Source organism: Oncorhynchus gorbuscha, linkage group LG01 (genome assembly GCF_021184085.1).
Source record: "Oncorhynchus gorbuscha isolate QuinsamMale2020 ecotype Even-year linkage group LG01, OgorEven_v1.0, whole genome shotgun sequence".
Classification (NCBI taxonomy): Eukaryota; Metazoa; Chordata; class Actinopteri; order Salmoniformes; family Salmonidae; genus Oncorhynchus; species Oncorhynchus gorbuscha.
In genome coordinates, this window is record NC_060173.1 from 20611105 (window position 1) to 20628760 (window position 17656).

A 17656-nucleotide genomic window follows, 5' to 3' on the forward strand; every position below is an offset into this window, starting at 1 on the left:
CAATGTATAAGCATTCTTACATAGGTATTCCTCTTGTACAGATGGGATAGGGCAGTGTGCAGTGTGATCGCGATTGTATCGTCTGTGGATCTATTGGGGCGGAAAGCAAATTGAAGTGGGTCTAGGGTGACAGGTAAGGTAGTGGTGATATGATCCTTGACTAGTCTCTCAAAGCACTTCATGATGACAGAAGTGAGTGCTATGGTGCACTAGTCATTTAGTTCAGTTACCTTTTTCTTTCTTGGTTACAAGAACAATGGTGGCCATCTTGAAGCATCTGGGGACAGCTGACTGGGATAGGGAGAGATTGAATATGTCCGTGAACACGCCAGCTGGTCTGCACATGCTCTGATGACGCAGCTAGGGATGCCGTCTGTGCCGGTAGCCTTGCTAAGGTTAGCAAGCTTAAATGTCTATCGTCCGCCACGGAGAATGAGAGCCCACGGTCCTTGGTAGTGGGCCGCGTCGGTGGCACTGTTTTATCCTCAAAGCAGGCAGAGAAGGTGTTTAGCTTGTCCGGAAGCAAGATGTCGGTGTCCGCGACGTGGCTGGTTTTGCTTTTGTAGTCCGTGATTGTCTGTAGACCCTGCCACAAACGTCTCGTGTCTGAGCTGTTGAATTGCGACTCCACTCTATCTCTACTCTGACATTTTGCCTGTTTGATTGCCTTGTGGAGGGAATGACTGCGCTGTTTGTATTCTGCCATATTCCCAGTCACAAAGGGGTTTTCACTTTGCATAAAGTCCAGTGAAGATCTTTCAGGGCCGTTGTGGTATCGGCTTGAGTGTGGATAAACACGGCCGTGACTATAACCAAAGAAAATGATCTTGGGAGATAATAATATAATATAATAATATATGCCATTTAGCAGACGCTTTTATCCAAAGCGACTTACAGTCATGTGTGCATACATTCTACGTATGGGTGGTCCCGGGGATCGAACCCACTACCCTGGCGTTACAAGCACCATGCTCTACCAACTGAGCTATAATAAGGTCTGATTTGATTGTGAGGTATTCTAGGTCAGGTGAACAAAAGGACTTGAGTTCCTGTATGTTTTCGCAATTACCCATGAGTCGTTGATCATGAAACATACACCCCGCCTTTCTTCTTTCCGGAGAGATATTTATTCCTGTCTGCGCGATGAACTGAGGACCTAACTGGCTGGACGGACTCAGACAGTATATCACGAGAGAGCCATGTTTCCGTGAAACAAAGTATGTTACAATCCCTGATGTCTCTCTCAAAAGAAACCCTCACCCTGAGTTTGTCAACTTTATTATCCAGAGACTGAACCTTAGCGAGTAATATCGTTGGAAGCGGTGGGTTGGGTGGTGTGCGCGCCTCCTTAGTCGGACTAAGAAGACTACTCCAAGTACCTCTTCTCCGCTGGCATTGTTTTTGGTCGGAATCTGGAATCAGTTCAATTGCCCTTTGGGGTGCGAACGAAGGATCCGCTTCAGGAAAGTCCTATTCCTGGTCGTAATGCTAGTAGTGCTGGTGAGTTACTGCCGCTCTGATATCCAATAGTTCTTCACGGCTGTATGTAATAACACCAAAAACATTCTGGGCTAGTAATGTAAGAAATAATTCATAAAAAACGAAATACTGAAAGGTTTTCTAGGAGCTAGAAGCAAGGCAGCCCTCTTCTGTGTGTGATCCTGACCCCACACACATCAGGATCACACACTCCCACCCATCACTCATCCAACTCATGAAACGTTATTCAACCTGTTATTCACTGTCCTTACTATTTTTTCCCCCACTTAATTTGCTGCTCAGTCAGTGTTGAGATTGAGGTGGTAATGTGTCAGTCAAAGGGCCGCTGAGACGTATGTGCTGGGTCACAGTGCCCAGAGAGCACAAAGGCTGTCAGGCTTATTGTCACAGGTCGTCACATGGTAGAGGCCACTCAGTGTGTGGCGCTCGACACTGCCGCCACCACAATGGAGCCAGGGAGCAAAGCAGTGTTCCCTCTGCCAGGTGTGGTTGTTATCTGTCCCATTGTTCCACAGGGCCATGATAGCTTCGGGACGGGCTGTTGTCCTGGACGCTGTTTCCATGGCACAGTTGCTGTGGCATCGCTGAGAGAGGACAGCTGGGCGTCTCCTCAAGTCTAATGAACATTAATTGGATTTGCAGGGAATGCTGTGTAAACCCCAACCCAGGCGGGATGTTAATTAGTGACTGGCTTTGTTACATTAGTCTCTGTTGTTCCTGTTGTTCATGGTAGAGTACAGTTGTATAGTAGTGCCAAAACACAGCCCGGCTCCTCCTCTATGGGGACCGGGCCATCATTGTGTAATGTGTGAAGACTTGCCTGCTCCGAAAGATACTACAAAAGAAGGTTGATTTTTGTATTTATTTTTTGAGACTTTTGCTCATGAATTGAGATCTGAGTTGAACATAATAATGCATTGTTGTCTAGTAAAGAAAAAACACTTTGAACTCGACAAATATATAACATAATGAAAAATAAAAATAAATATATAACATAATGAGAGATGTGTTGGTCAGAAAAGGCCAGTGTTTCAGTGAATGGGGCGGCAGGTGGTTAGAGCGTTGGACTTGTAACCAAAAGGTTGCAAGATCAAATCCCTGAGCTGACAAGGTACAAATCTGTCGTTCTGCCCCTGAACGAGGCAGTTAACCCACTGTTCCTAGGCCGTCATTGAAAATAAGAATTTGTTCTTAACTGACTATCCTAGTTAAATAAAGGTACAAAAAATGTTTGCATTTTGAATGAGTCAGGCCTGAATGGAGCCTTACTTGATTACAGCCATAGTGTCTCTGAGAAGCTATCTCTATCAAAGACCCAGCTATCGATGTGATTTGATTACAGCCATAGTATCTCTGAGAAGCTATCTCTGCTATCGATGTGATTTGATTACACGCTTTGGAACAGCCCTTGTATTTGGCGGCTTTTGGCCCATGAAAAAAACAAGTGTACATTCCCATTGTACATTGACACATGATGTCATCGGGTTAATTCCCCCATCTGTGGTAATTGTTCCTATTTGAAAGGAGCTTATAGTTCGTGTCTCACTGGTTTTGGACAACACCTTTGTGTCCAGTCCGTGACTAAAGGGGTTAAGGGGATCACCTTGCACCATCCACAACCGCAGGGCTCTCCAGAGGGTGGTGCAGTTAGCCCAATGCATTACTGGGGGCACACTGCCTGCCCTGCAGGATATCTAGAGCATTAAATGTCACAGGAAGTCCAAGAAGATCATCAAGGACCTCAGCCACCCAAGTGACGGCCTGTTCACCCCGCTATGATCTAGAAGGCTATGGTCAGTACAGGTGCATCAAAGCTGGGACCGAGAGACTGAAAAACAGCTTCTATCTCAACGCCATCAGACTGTTACATAGCCATCACTAGCCGGCTACCACCCGGTACTCAACCCTGCACCTTAAAGGCTGCTTCCCTCGTGTTTCTCGGCCCAAGCAAGTCTCTTCTTCTTATTGGTGTCCTTTAGTAGTGATTTCTTTGCAGCAATTCGACCATGAAGAACTGATTCACGCAGTCTCCTCTGAACAGTTGATGTTGAGATGTGTCTGTCACTTGAACTCTGTGAGGAATTTATTTGGGCTGCAATTTCTGAGGTGCAGTTAACTCTACTGAACTTATCCTCTGCAGCAGAGGTAACTCTGGGTCTTCCTTTCCTGTGGTGGTCCTCATGAGAGCCAGTTTCATCATAGCGCTTGATGGTTTTTGAAACTGCACTTGAAAACACGTACAAAGTTCTTGACATTTTCCGCATTGACTGTCCTTCATGTCTTAAAGTAATGATGGACTGTCGTTCCTCTTTGCATATTTGAGCTGTTCTTGCCATAATATGGACTTGGTTTTTAGGGCTATCTTCTGTATACCACCCCTACCTTGTCACAACACAACTGATTGGCTCAAACACATTAAGAAGGAAAGAAATTCCACAAATTAACTTTTAACAAGGTACACCTGTAAATTTAAGTGCATTCCAGGTGATTACGTCATGAAGCTGGTTGAGAGAATGCCAAGACTGTGAAAAGCTGTCGTCAAGGCAAATGGTGGCTACTTTGAAGTATCTCAGATATAAAATATATTTAGATTTGTTTCACACTTTATTTGGTTACTACATGATACCATATGTGTTATTTCCTAGTTTTGATGTCTTCACTATTATTCTACAATGTAGAAAATAGTCCAAATAAACAAAAACCCTTGAATGATTAGGTGTGTCCAAACTTTTGACCGTTACTGTATGTGTGTGACCAATAACATTTGATTTGATTTTATATACTGTATTCTAGTCGGGTGTCACGCCCTGACCTTAGAGATCCTTTTATTTCTCTATTTGGTTAGGTCAAGATGTGACTAGGGTGGGCATTCTAGTTTTTTTGTTTCTAGGTTGGCCTAGTATGGTTCCCAATCAGAGGCAGCTGTCATTCGTTGTTTCTGATTGGGGATCATATTTAGGCAGCCTTTTCCCACCTGTTGTTTGTGGGATCTTGGTTTTGTATTGTTGTTTTTGAGCCCTACAAAGCTGGACGTTTTGTTTTGTTACTCTTTATTTGTTTTGTTGCTGGTTCACATTAATAAATATGATGAACGCCTTCCACACTGCACCAAAGTCCAATCCTTCCAACAATGATCGTTATAGAAGATCACACCAACAACGGACCAAGCAGCGTGCCCAGGAGGAGCAGACATCCTGGACGTGGGAGGATATATTGGACGGGAAGGGATCCTGGACGTGGGAGGAAATCCTGGCTGGAAAGGATCGCCTTCCATGGGAGCAGACGGAGTCAGCAAAGGAAAAACAATGACGACACCGGGGTTCGCAGCCACGACGGAAGCCCAAGAGGCAGCCTCAAAACATTTTTGGGGAGGCACACGGGGTGGTTGGCGGAGCTAAGATGGGAACCAGAACCAACTCCCTGTACTCACCGTGTGGAGTTGGTCACCATTCAGGTGCCATGTTTTCCGGTTCTGCGCACCGTGTCTCCAGTGCGCCTCCACAGCCCGGTGCGTTCTGTGACAGCTTCCCGCACCTCGTGCTAAAGTGGGTATCTGTCCAGGACGGGTTGTGCCGGCTCAGCGCTCCTGGTGTCCAGTACTCCTCCAGGGTCCAGTACATCCTGCGCTGGTTCTATGCACTGTGTCCCCAGTGCACCTTCACAGCCCAGTGCATCCTGTGCTAGCTCCCCGCACTTTCCGTGCGAAGGTGGTCGTTTGTCCAGGACGCGTTGTGCCAGCTCTATGCTCCAGACCTCCAGTGTGCCTCCACGGTCCAGTACATCCTGTGCTGGCTCTATGCACCTTGTCTCCAGTGCGCCCTCACAGCCCAGTGCGTCCTGTGCCAGCTCCCCGCACTTACTGTGTGAAGGTGGTCATTTGTCCAGGACGCGTTGTGCCAGCTCTACGCTCTAGACCTCCAGTGATGATCCATGGCCCGGAGCCTCCAGTGATGATCCATGGCCCGAAGCCTCCAGTAATGATCCATGGCCCGGAGCCTGCAGAGACGATCCAAAGTCCGGCGCCTCCAGCGAGGGTTCCCGGTCCGGAGTCTCCAGCGACGATCTACGGTCCAGAGTCCCCGGCGATGATCCACGGTCCGGAGCCTTCGATGACGATCCACGGTCCGGCGCTTCCGACGACGATCCACGGTCCAGCGCTTCCGGCAACGATCCCCGCACCAGAGGTGTCACCGACGCTGGCGGATCCACGAGCGGAGTGGGGTCGACGTCCCGCACCGGAGATGCCACTGAGGCTGGATGTCCACCCGGACCCTCCCCTATAGAGTCAGGTTTTGTGGCCGGAGTCCGCACCTTTGGGGGGGGGGTTACTGTCACACCCTGACCTTAGAGATCCTTTTATTTCTCTATTTGGGTAGGTCAGGGTGTGACTAGGGTAGTCCTTCTAGTTTTTTCATTTCTAGGTTGGTCTAGTATGGTTCCCAATCAGAGGCAGCTGTCATTCGTTGTTTCTGACTGGGGATCATATTTAGGCAGCCTTTTCCCACCTGTTGTTTGTGGGATCTTGATTTTGTATTGTTGCTTTTGAGCCCTACAAAGCTGGACAATTTTGATACTCTTTATTTGTTTTGTTGCTGGTTCCCATTAATAAATATGATGAACGCCTTCCACGCTGCACCTTTGTTCAATCCTTCCACCATCGATCGTTATAACGGGGCTCATCCTATATACCTTATTTGAGTATTTTTCTGGATGATGTGTGTTGTTTTGTATTGGTAAGTATTGCTGCACTGTTGGAGCTAGAAACATAAGCATTTCACTGTACATGTGATAACATCTGCAAATATGTGTACGCGACCAATCAACTTTGATGTTATTTGCAGAGTCTGTTGTGAAAGGTGACAGGTGTGTGAGTTCTAACACATGAAAGAAGGGCTGGAGGTGACATCTTACCTGGGTGACACATTGCTCCTCTGCTTGTCACCTGTCCAGGACCATGGAGAGTGTCCAATTTTTTTATTTAACCTTTATTTAACCAGGTAAGCTAGGTAAGAACAAGTTCGCATTTACAAATGCGACCTGGCCAAGATAAAGCAAAGCCGTTTGACACATGCAACAACACAGAGTTAAACATGGAATAAACAAACATACAGTCAATAATACAGTAGAAAAAGTTTATATACAGTGTGTGGAAATGAGGTAAGATAAGGGAGGTAAGGCAATAAATAGGCCATAGTGGCGAAGTAATTACAATATAGCAATTAAACCCTGGAATGGTAGATGTGCAGAAGATATAAATACAGTATGGGATGAGGTAGTTGGATGGGCTATTTACAGATGGGCTATGTACAGGTGCAGTGATCTGTGAGCTGCTCTGACAGCTGGTGCTTAAAGCTAGTGAGGGAGATATGAATCTCCAGCATCTGTGATTTTTGCAGTTCGTTCCAGTCATTGGCAGCATAGAACTGCAAAGAAAGGTGGCCAAAGTAAGAATTGGCTTTGGGGGTGACCAGTGAGATATACCTGCTGGAGCGCGTGCTACGGGTGGGTGCTGCTATGGTGACCAGTGAGCTGAGATAAGGCGGGGCTTTACCTAGCAGAGACTTGTAGATGGCCTGGTGCCAGTGGGTTTGGCGGCGAGTATGAAGCGAGGGCCAGCCAACGAGAGCGTACAGGTCATGGTGGTGGGTAGTATATGGGGCTTTGGTGACAAAACGGATGGCACTGTGATAGACTGCATCCAATTTGTTGAGTAGAGTGTTGGAGGCAATTTTGTAAATGACATCGCCGAAGTCGAAGATCGGTAGGATGGTCAGTTTTACGAGGGTATGTTTGGCAGCATGAGTGAAGGATGCTTTGTTGTGAAATAGGAAGCCGATCCTAGATTTAATTTTCGATTGGAGATGCTTAATGTGAGTCTGGAAGGAGAGTTTATAGTCTAACCAGACATCTAGGTATTTGTGGTTGTCCACATATTCTAAGTCAGAAACGTCCAGAGTAGTGATGCCGGATGGGCGGGCAGGTGCGGGCAGCGATCAGTTGAATAGCATGCATTTAGTTTTACTTGCATTTAAGAGCAATTGGAGGCCACGGAAGGAGAGTTGTATGGCATTGAAGGTCATCTGGAGGTTAGTTAACGCAGTGTCCAAAGAAGGGCCAGAGGTATACAGAATGGTGTTGTCTGCGTAGAGGTGGATCAGAGAATCACCAGCAGCAAGTGTGACATCATTGATGTATACAGAGAAGAGAGTCGGCCCGAGAATTGAACACTGTGGGACCCCCATAGAGACTGCCAGAGGTCTGGACAACAGGCCCTCCAATAATGGTACAGGCTGGCAGAGGAGGCTATGATGACCACAAATCATTAACCACACATTTGGAGCAGTAACTGATCCTATTGTCAACAGATTAATTACTCTCAATTTGGACATTGTTGGGGAATAATCAGAATTAGTTGGTAACATAGGTAAGATGTTTTATATTCATTATATGTGTGTAAGTTACTTCTCATCAGAATGTTTATTTTTGTATAATACTGTGGCCGGGTTGCAGTAATCGGTTCTCTGTCAGGACTAAGTTACTTGGGCCGCAGAGAGGGGAGAGGTCAAGCGTGTATCTCTTGGCTCCACAATGTCTGTGTGCCAGTCATTGTGTCTCTGTGATCTTGTCAAGGAGGGGTGGATTTGATATATGCCTGTTGATATGAGGATTTGTTTTCTGGTTCTGAGTTTGAGAAAATAACATAGTTTAGGAGACAAAGCTGAACAATCATTTATGGCCAAGGCTGTCTGGCTATGTGTGTCTTTGCTATAAAGGATCTCAGTTGCAATGTGTAAGGACTCTCAGAGAATTCATTGATAGACACTGAATTGATCTGAGAGTCACAGGGTTGTGATGGAGCTCATATAATTAAAGATGGACTTTATGATAACTCTGACTTGTGTGTGGTTTGCTCTCATGATTTGGTATATACAGGAAATTTCCACGACAACATACACAATTCCAATGTAAAATAATCAACTATCTTGGTCCCCATCAGATTTAGCTTATTTGAAGTATAAGAAATTGTAACATGCAGTACACTTGATCTTTGCTTTGTAAAATTACTGTGTGTGTGTGTTATTAACCAAGCATTATTGAGATTGCAGGCTTTCTTTAATGCAATACAGAACCAACAAAATACATTCTCTGTCAGAAGACATACAGTGTAGCCTATAGCACTCATTTTCCCCTTCACAACAGTCTAGTGCTTAGTGTAGGACTCCCCTTGAGATCACAGCCGTCCACCTACCATAACCCCATTACATTAACATCCTTTCCTAATTACACTCAGCTGGAGGTCATTTTCCCTGCATGGAAAAACTCCCATTGTATTCAGGTGTATTTTAAGAGCGCAGCTTAGCAGGAGCATGGCAAAGACAGGAGAGTTGAATGAATGGACTAAATCTGCTGTATCGTTCACATTTGTCCTGCACAATGTTGCTGATATCGATTGGTTATCACAGTACTGCTGCAGCTTCTCTGCTCAGAGCAAGGGTATGGATATGGTTTCTGTACCATAGTCTAGTATATTATTGATACTGAGTATTGATTGCATTGCCAAGGGTCATCAAAAAGCAAGTTGGAATTATGCAGAATATAGTCATGATGATGACTGTAAACAGCGCAAGAGCCTCTCGGTGGATGCTGCGGTGTACCCAAGTGGTGTTGGGAGCAACTGCTTGCATGTGTGTTACTACTCCACTATGTCTCCCTGGCATGGCTTTTGCGCCATCAGTACAGATACCAGCATGTGCAGCAGCTAAGTTTGGCTACATACGGACCGTTAGTAGAATTCCCGCGAGAGAGTAACGGTTAATGTGATTGGATGTTAATTATTTGACTAGGCTACCTGTATTTGACATTGTGTTGTTATTTCGCTGAACGCTAGATGGTTTAATTGTATTTTTGGCAGTGAAACGAGGCTACTCAGGCGAGAGAAAAAAACTCACCCAAATGTATAGCCCCGTTGTTTGAAAATGGGAAGATTTTGTATTTTTTATTAAAAAGAAAATATATATATTGTATATATATTGGGTTTGGGGTCACACTATTTACAACATTAAGTGGTCCTTCTGTAGCTCAGTTGGTAGAGCATGGTGCTTGTAATGCCAGGGTAGTGGGTTCGATCCCCGGGACCACCCATACGTAGAATGTATGCACACATGACTGTAAGTCGCTTTGGATAAAAGCGTCTGCTAAATGGCATATATTATTATTATTATTATTAACAATGTCTACACTGTATTTCTGATCAAATTGATGTTATTTTAATGGACATAAAATTTGCTTTTCTTTCAAAAACAAGGACATTTCTAAGTGACCCCTAACTTTTTAACGGTAGTTTATGTAAATAAGGTATTTCATTTTTTATATGTAACAAATTTGCAAACAAATCTAAAACTTGTTTTCGCTTTGTAAATATGGGGTATTGTGTGTAAATTGACGAGGAACATTTTTATTTTATCAATTTTAGAATAAGGCTGTAACGTAACAAAATGTGTAAAAAGTCAAGGCGTCTGAATACTTTTGAAAAGCACTGTATACTGTCTGTGCTGTGTCTCCTGCACTGTATACTGTCTGTGCTGTGTCCTGCACTGTATACTGTCTGTGCTGTGTCTCCTGCACTGTATACTGTCTGTGCTGTGTCTCCTGCACTGTATACTGTCTGTGCTGTGTCCTGCACTGTATACTGTCTGTGCTGTGTCTCCTGCACTGTATACTGTCTGTGCTGTGTCTCCTGCACTGTATACTGTCTGTGCTGTGTCTCCTGCACTGTATACTGTCTGTGCTGTGTCACCTGACGGTGCCTGGTTAGGGCCTCTGGCTCTGAGTTTGAGAGGAGGTTTGGCCAACTAGGCCCTCCCTGCCTGCTGTTCACTCCCTCCCCTCCCATGAGTTCCATCCCTGCTTGACTTACTGACTGACTAACTGATTGACTGACTGACTGACTTGTGAGTTCCCACCTATAAGCCCCAGAGAGTTCAGTTCCCACCCCGGCCCTAGGAATTCAGCAGTCTGTTCAAGTGTTTTTGATTTAGTAAAGCTGTGTGAGGGTGTGTGAGGAGAAACATAGACTGAGTGGCAGCCTTGGGTGACACTTCGGCAATGCTCCAGTAAGCCTAGTGACTTTAGTAGAGAATATCAGCTTTTTTAAAGAACAAAAAACAATAGCTATGGTTTGATTGACATACAGTAGTCACAGACATACAGTAGATTTTGACCATGGTAGACACATTACTCATTGCAAGTGCTTAGGACAGCTCTAGTGGTTCTGTCTTCAAGAGGAGGGGGGGAATAGGACAGCTCTAGTGGTTCTGTCTCCAAGGGGAGGGGGAATAGGACAGGTCTAGTGGTTCTGTCTCCAGGAGGACGGGGGAATAGGACATCTCTAGTGGTTCTGTCTCCAGGAGGAGGGGGAATAGGACATCTCTAGTGGTTCTGTCTCCAGGAGGAGGGGGAATAGGACAGCTCTAGTGGTTCTGTCTCCAAGGGGAGGGGGAATAGGACAGGTCTAGTGGTTCTGTCTCCAGGAGGAGGGGGAATAGGACATCTCTAGTGGTTCTGTCTCCAGGAGGAGGGGGAATAGGACATCTCTAGTGGTTCTGTCTCCAGGAGGAGGGGGAATAGGACAGCTCTAGTGGTTCTGTCTCCAAGGGGAGGGGGAATAGGACAGCTCTAGTGGTTCTGTCTCCAAGGGGAGGGGGGAATAGGACAGGTCTAGTGGTTCTGTCTCCAGGAGGAGGGGGAATAGGACATCTCTATTGGTTCTGTCTCCAGGAGGAGGGGGAATAGGACATCTCTAGTGGTTCTGTCTCCAGGAGGAGGGGGAATAGGACATCTCTAGTGGTTCTGTCTCCAGGAGGAGGGGGAATAGGACAGCTCTAGTGGTTCTGTCTCCAAGGGGAGGGGGGAATAGGACAGGTCTAGTGGTTCTGTCTCCAAGGGGAGGCATCTCCGGTTCAGAATGGAGGGTGGTTCTGTCTCCAGGATAGGACATCTCTAGTGGTTCTGTCTTCAGGAGGAGGGGGAATTCTCTAGTGGTTCTGTCTTCAGGAGGAGGGGGAATAGGACAGCTCTAGTGGTTCTATCTCCAGGAGGAGGGGGAATAGGACAGCTCTAGTGGTTCTGTCTCCAAGGGGGGGGAATAGGACAGCTCTAGTGGTTCTTTCTCAAGGGGGGGGTAGGACAGGTCTTGTGGTTCTGTCTCCAGGAGGAGGTCTTGTGGTTCTGGGGAATAAGACAGCTCTAGTGGTTCTGTCTCCAAGGGGAGGGGGGGAATAGGACAGCTCTAGTGGGAAGCTTATTAATGCTCTACCTCTCATATGTATACTTATATACTGTACTCTATATCATCTACTGCATCCTTATGTAATACATGTATCACTAGCCACTTTGACTATGCCACTTTGTTTACATACTCATCTCATATGTATATACTGCACTCAATACCATCTACTGTATCTTGCCTATGCCGCTCTGTACCATCACTCATTCATATATCTTTATGTACATATTCTTTATCCCCTTACACTTGTGTCTACGGTAGTAGTTTTGGAATTGTTAGCTAGATTACTTGTTGGTTATTACTGCATTGTCGGAACTAGAAGCACAAGCATTTCGCTACACTCGCATTAACATCTGCTAACCATGTGTATGTGACAAATCAAATTGGATTTGATTTGATTTTTACCTGCGCCCGTCTGACTCCACAGCCCCATGAAGAGCCCACCTGGGAGGCAGAGGGGTCTGTCACCTGCACTCCTCCTCCCCAAGAGGCCCCTCTCACAGGAAGCCAGCGCCAGGCCCTGCTGCTGCATCTCCGGTTCAGAATGGGTCCCTCGTTGAGCCCCCTCCACACGTCAGCATCCTCCTCCCTCACCAAGCACAGTGGCAGCCTCCCCTCCCTGCCTGCCTGCCTGTCTCCTGGACCAGAGAGAAGAAGTTAGGAAATTGATGAGGAAGCCCAGGGCTGATACAGATGGCACAGGGAGCCACCCTTCTCAGACCAGCTTCTGTTCGACCAGCTCCACCATGTGAACTACCAGAGGAAGTCCTGTTTAGGAGTGCTACAAGAATATCTACATTACCAGTGTGACTAAGATAAGGAAGGTTTTTGTAAAACGGGTCTTAAGGAACGGCATCTGTGGTGATCAGACCCTAATCTCTAAAAGAGCCCTCTCCAGTTGGGTGTGGTGGGGCTGAGGTGTGGCGGGGCGTGGCAGCATGGAGGAGCTTCATAATGGGGGGAGACAGGACCTCGCTTGCCTGCTGTGGCTTTAACCTCCTCCAGGGCTGCTGGGGCAGCCAGGGACGCAGGAACAGGAGGGTCCAGCCTGAGGTACATGAGGTAATTCATGGCACAGAGGGCGTTACATAGATGGGTTTAATGTAGAGGGTAAACTGAGGCTCTCTTATCCTCAATCACTTCATCTTTATCACTCTATCTCTTCTCTCTCGCTTGCTCTCTGTTTTGATATGGAGCTATTTTCAGTCGATGCACTGGTGGTCATTTGATTAGCAACAAAAGTAAATTAAACTCTTAACTCATACGTTATGTTATACATCTGGTGAATTTCCAGTGATTATGATAGGTAAATGCAGATTCCAGGAAATTGCACAGTGACTGGTTCTGCTTCAGCTAGCTATACGTCAGTAAACTATACTTAAGTCACCTGGGTGATAGAAGACACATTGCGTAATGACTGTGTCTCTCTCCCCTGTGAACTCTGGCAGCTCTGTGGCTTATTTACTTGGTGTTTGATCATTAACAACATCCTCTGTTACTATCTGACACATTAACAGACTCGTCTGTTGTTCAGTGGATTTTTTTCACTTTGTTGAGAAATACGTTTTCTTACTAGACCATTGTAAACGCTTCAGCTCTAAATGCTGCGAATGAACCGAAGTTTCGAATTTGACTTCATTTATGGACTACACTTGTCTACTAATTGTCAAGCAATTGGAATAAGGATTTTATGAACTGGCCAAAGGAAGAGACTGAGCTGATGAGGGGGATGGGGGGGGGAGTGTTGATGGTCGAAGTGCTTGAACAAGGGTGTTTAATTACAGGGGATAACGACCACAGTGCTGAAGTAGTAGGAGACACTGCTGCCCTGGTTTAGTTTATCTCATCATTATATACCAGTGCAGATTTTTTGTGCTGTGCTGTGATTCAAGTATTGTTTTATTATTTGGTTGACACCAGGTGCTGTGCAAGGATCTTGGTCAAATGATTATTGTCTGATGTGTAAGATAATTATAACCAATATCAATCTGTCTCATCATAAGCAATATGTGAGATTTATACTTTCAGTCCTATTGATCAGATAACTGTGCTGTTATAAGGTGTTCTACTGATAGGAGATTAAAGTTTAGTTTTAGATGTCTAGGAAGCATATTTTGACAGAACAGTAGTAATATTTTTTATTTTTTATTTTTTTATTTCACCTTTATTTAACCAGGTAGGCAAGTTGAGAACAAGTTCTCATTTACAATTGCGACCTGGCCAAGATAAAGCAAAGCAGTTCGACACATACAACGACACAGAGTTACACATGGAGTAAAACAAACATACAGTCAATAATACAGTATAAACAAGTCTATATACGATGTGAGCAAATGAGGTGAGATAAGGGAGGGAAAGGCAAAAAAAGTCCATGGTGGCAAAGTAAATACAATATAGCAAGTAAAACACTGGAATGGTAGATTTGCAGTGGAAGAATGTGCAAAGTAGAAATAAAAATAATGGGGTGCAAAGGAGCAAAATAAATAAATAAATAAAATAAATACAGTAAGGAAAGAGGTAGTTGTTTGGGCTAAATTATAGGTGGGCTATGTACAGTTGCAGTAATCTGTGAGCTGCTCTGACATTTGGTGCTTAAAGCTAGTGAGGGAGATAAGTGTTTCCAGTTTCAGAGATTTTTGTAGTTTGTTCCAGTCATTGCCAGCAGAGAACTGGAAGGAGAGGCGGCCAAAGGAAGAATTGGTTTTGGGGGTGACCAGAGAGATATACCTGCTGGAGCGCGTGCTACAGGTGGGTGATGCTATGGTGACCAGCGAGCTGAGATAAGGGGGGACTTTACCTAGCAGGGACTTGTAGATGTAATGGAGCCAGTGGGTTTGGCGACGAGTATGAAGCGAGGGCCAGCCAACGAGAGCGTACAGGTCGCAATGGTGGGTAGTATATGGGGCTTTGGTGACAAAATGGATTGCACTGTGATAGACTGCATCCAATTTGCTGAGTAGGGTATTGGAGGCCACTTTGTAAATGACATCGCCGAAGTCGAGGATTGGTAGGATGGTCAGCTTTACGAGGGTATGTTTGGCAGCATGAGAGAAGGATGCTTTGTTGCGAAATAGGAAGCCAATTCTAGATTTAACTTTGGATTGGAGAAGTTTGATGTGGGTCTGGAAGAAGAGTTTACAGTCTAACCAGACACCTAGGTATTTGTAGTTGTCCACGTATTCTAAGTCAGAGCCGTCCGGAGTAGCGATGTTGGGCAGGCGGGCAGGTGCAGGCAGCGATCGGTTGAAGAGCATGCATTTAGTTTTACTTGTATTTAAGAGCAATAGGAGGCCACGGAAGGAGAGTTGTATGGCATTGAAGCTTGCCTGGAGGGTTGTTAACACAGTGTCCAAAGAAGGGCCAGAAGTATACAGAATGGTGTTGTCTGCGTAGAGGTGGATCAGAGACTCACCAGCAGCAAGAGCGACATCATTGATGTATACATAGAATAGAGTCGGTCCAAGAATTTAACCTGTGGAACCCCCATAGAGACTGCCAGAGGTCCGGACAGCAGACCCTCCGATTTGACACACTGAACTCTATCAGAGAAGTAGTTGGTGAACCAGGCGAGGCAATCATCTGAGAAACCAAGGCTGTCGAGTCTGCCGATGAGGATGTGGTAATTGACAGAGTCGAAAGCCCTGGCCAGATCAATGAATACGGCTGCACAGTAATGTGTCTTATCGATGGCGGTTAAGATATCGTTTAGGACCTTGAGTGTGGCTGAGGTGCACCCATGACCAGCTCTGAAACCAGATTGCATAGCAGATAAGGTATGGTGAGATTCGAAATGGTCCGTAATCTGTTTGTTGACTTGGCTTTCGAAGACCTTAGAAAGGCAGGCTAAGATAGGCAGCTGCTTTCCAATCTTTGGGAATCTCAGACGACACTAAAGAGAGGTTGAACAGGCTAGTAATAGGGGTGGCAAAAATTTTGGCAGATAATTTTAGACAGAAAGGGTCCAGATTGTCTAGCCTGGCTGATTTGTAGGGGTCCAGATTTTGCAGCTCTTTCAGAACATTAGCTGACTGGATTTGGGAGAAGGAGAAATGGGGAAGGCTTGGGCGAGTTGCTGTGGGGGGTGCAGTGCTGTTGACCGGGGTAGTAGTAGCCAGGTGGAAAGCATGGCCAGCCGTAGAAAACTGCTTATTGAAATTCTCAATTATAGTGGATTTATCAGTGGTGACAGTACTTCCTATCTTCAGTGCAGTGAGCAGCTGGGAGGAGGTGTTCTTATTCTCCATGGACTTTACAGTGTCCCATAAATTTTTTGATTTAGTGTTGCAGGAAGCAAATTTCTGCTTGAAAAAGCTAGCCTTATTTGATTTTTTCTAACTGCCTGTGTATAATGGTTTCTAGCTTCTCTGAACAGCTACATATCACGGGGGCTGTTCGATGCTAATGCAGAACGCCATAGGATGTTTTTGTGTTGGTTAAGGGCAGTCAGGTCTGGGGAGAACTATGGGCTATATCTGTTCCTGGTTCTACATTTCTTGAATGGGGCATGCTTATTTAAGATGGCTATGAATGCATTTTAAAAAAATAACCAGGCATCCTCTACTGACGGGATGAGATCAATATCCTTCCAGGATACCCCGGCCAGGTCGATTAGAAAGGCCTGCTTGCTGAAGTGTTTCAGGGAGCCTTTGACAGTGATGAGTGGAGGTCGTTTGACCGCTGACCCATTACGGATGCAGGCAATGAGGCAGTGATCGCTGAGATCTTGGTTGAAGACAGCAGAGGTGTATTTAGAGGGCAAGTTGGTTAGGATGATATCTATGAGGGTGCTCGTGTTTAAGGCTTTGTTGAGGTACCTGGTAGGTTCATTGATCATTTGTGTGAGATTGAGGGCATCAAGTTTAGATTGTAGGATGGATGGGGTGTTAAGCATGTTCCAGTTTAGGTCGCCTAGCAGCACGAGCTGTGAAGATAGATGGGGGGCAATCAGTTCACATATGGTGTCCAGAGCACAGCTGGGAGCAGAGGGTGGTCTATAGCAGGCGGCAACGGTGAGAGAATGTTCAAATTGTTTGGGTACAGACCTGGATAGTAGGACAGAACTCTGCAGGCTATCTTTGCAGTAGATTGCAACACCGCCCCCTTTGGCAGTTCTATCTTGTCTGAAAATGTTGTAGTTTGGGATGAAAATTTCAGAATTTTTGGTGGTCTTCCTAAGCCAGTATTCAGACACAGCTAGAACATTCGGGTTGGCAGAGTGTGCTAAAGCAGTGAATAAAACAAACTTAGGGAGGAGGCTTCTAATGTTAACATGCATGAAACCAAGGCTATTACGGTTACAGAAGTCATCAAAAGAGAGAGACTGGGGAATAGGAGTGGAGCTAGGCACTGCAGGGCCTGGATTCACCTCTACATCGCCAGAGGAACAGAGGAGGAGTAGGATAAGGGTACAGCTAAAAGCAATAAGAATTGGTTGTCTAGAACGTCTGGAACAGAGAGTAAAAGGAGGTTTCTGGGGGCGATAAAATAGCTTCAAGGTATATTGTACAGACAAAGGTATGGTAGGATGTGAATACAGTGGAGGTAAACCTAGGTATTGAGTGATGATGAGAGAGATATTGTCTCTAGAAACATCATTGAAACCAGGAGATGTCATCGCATGTGTGGGTGGTGGAACTAGTAGGTTGGATAAGGTATAGTGAGCAGGACTCGAAGCTCTACAGTGAAATAAGCCAATAAACACTAACCAGAACAGCAATGGACAAGGCATATTGACATTAAGGAGAGGCATGCTTAGTCGAGTGATCAAAAGGGTCCAGTGAGTAGTGAGGTTGGTTGGGGTCACAGCGATTTAGACAGCTAGCCGGGCCATCGGTAGCAAGCTAGCATAGGATGGAGGTCTGTTATTAGCCA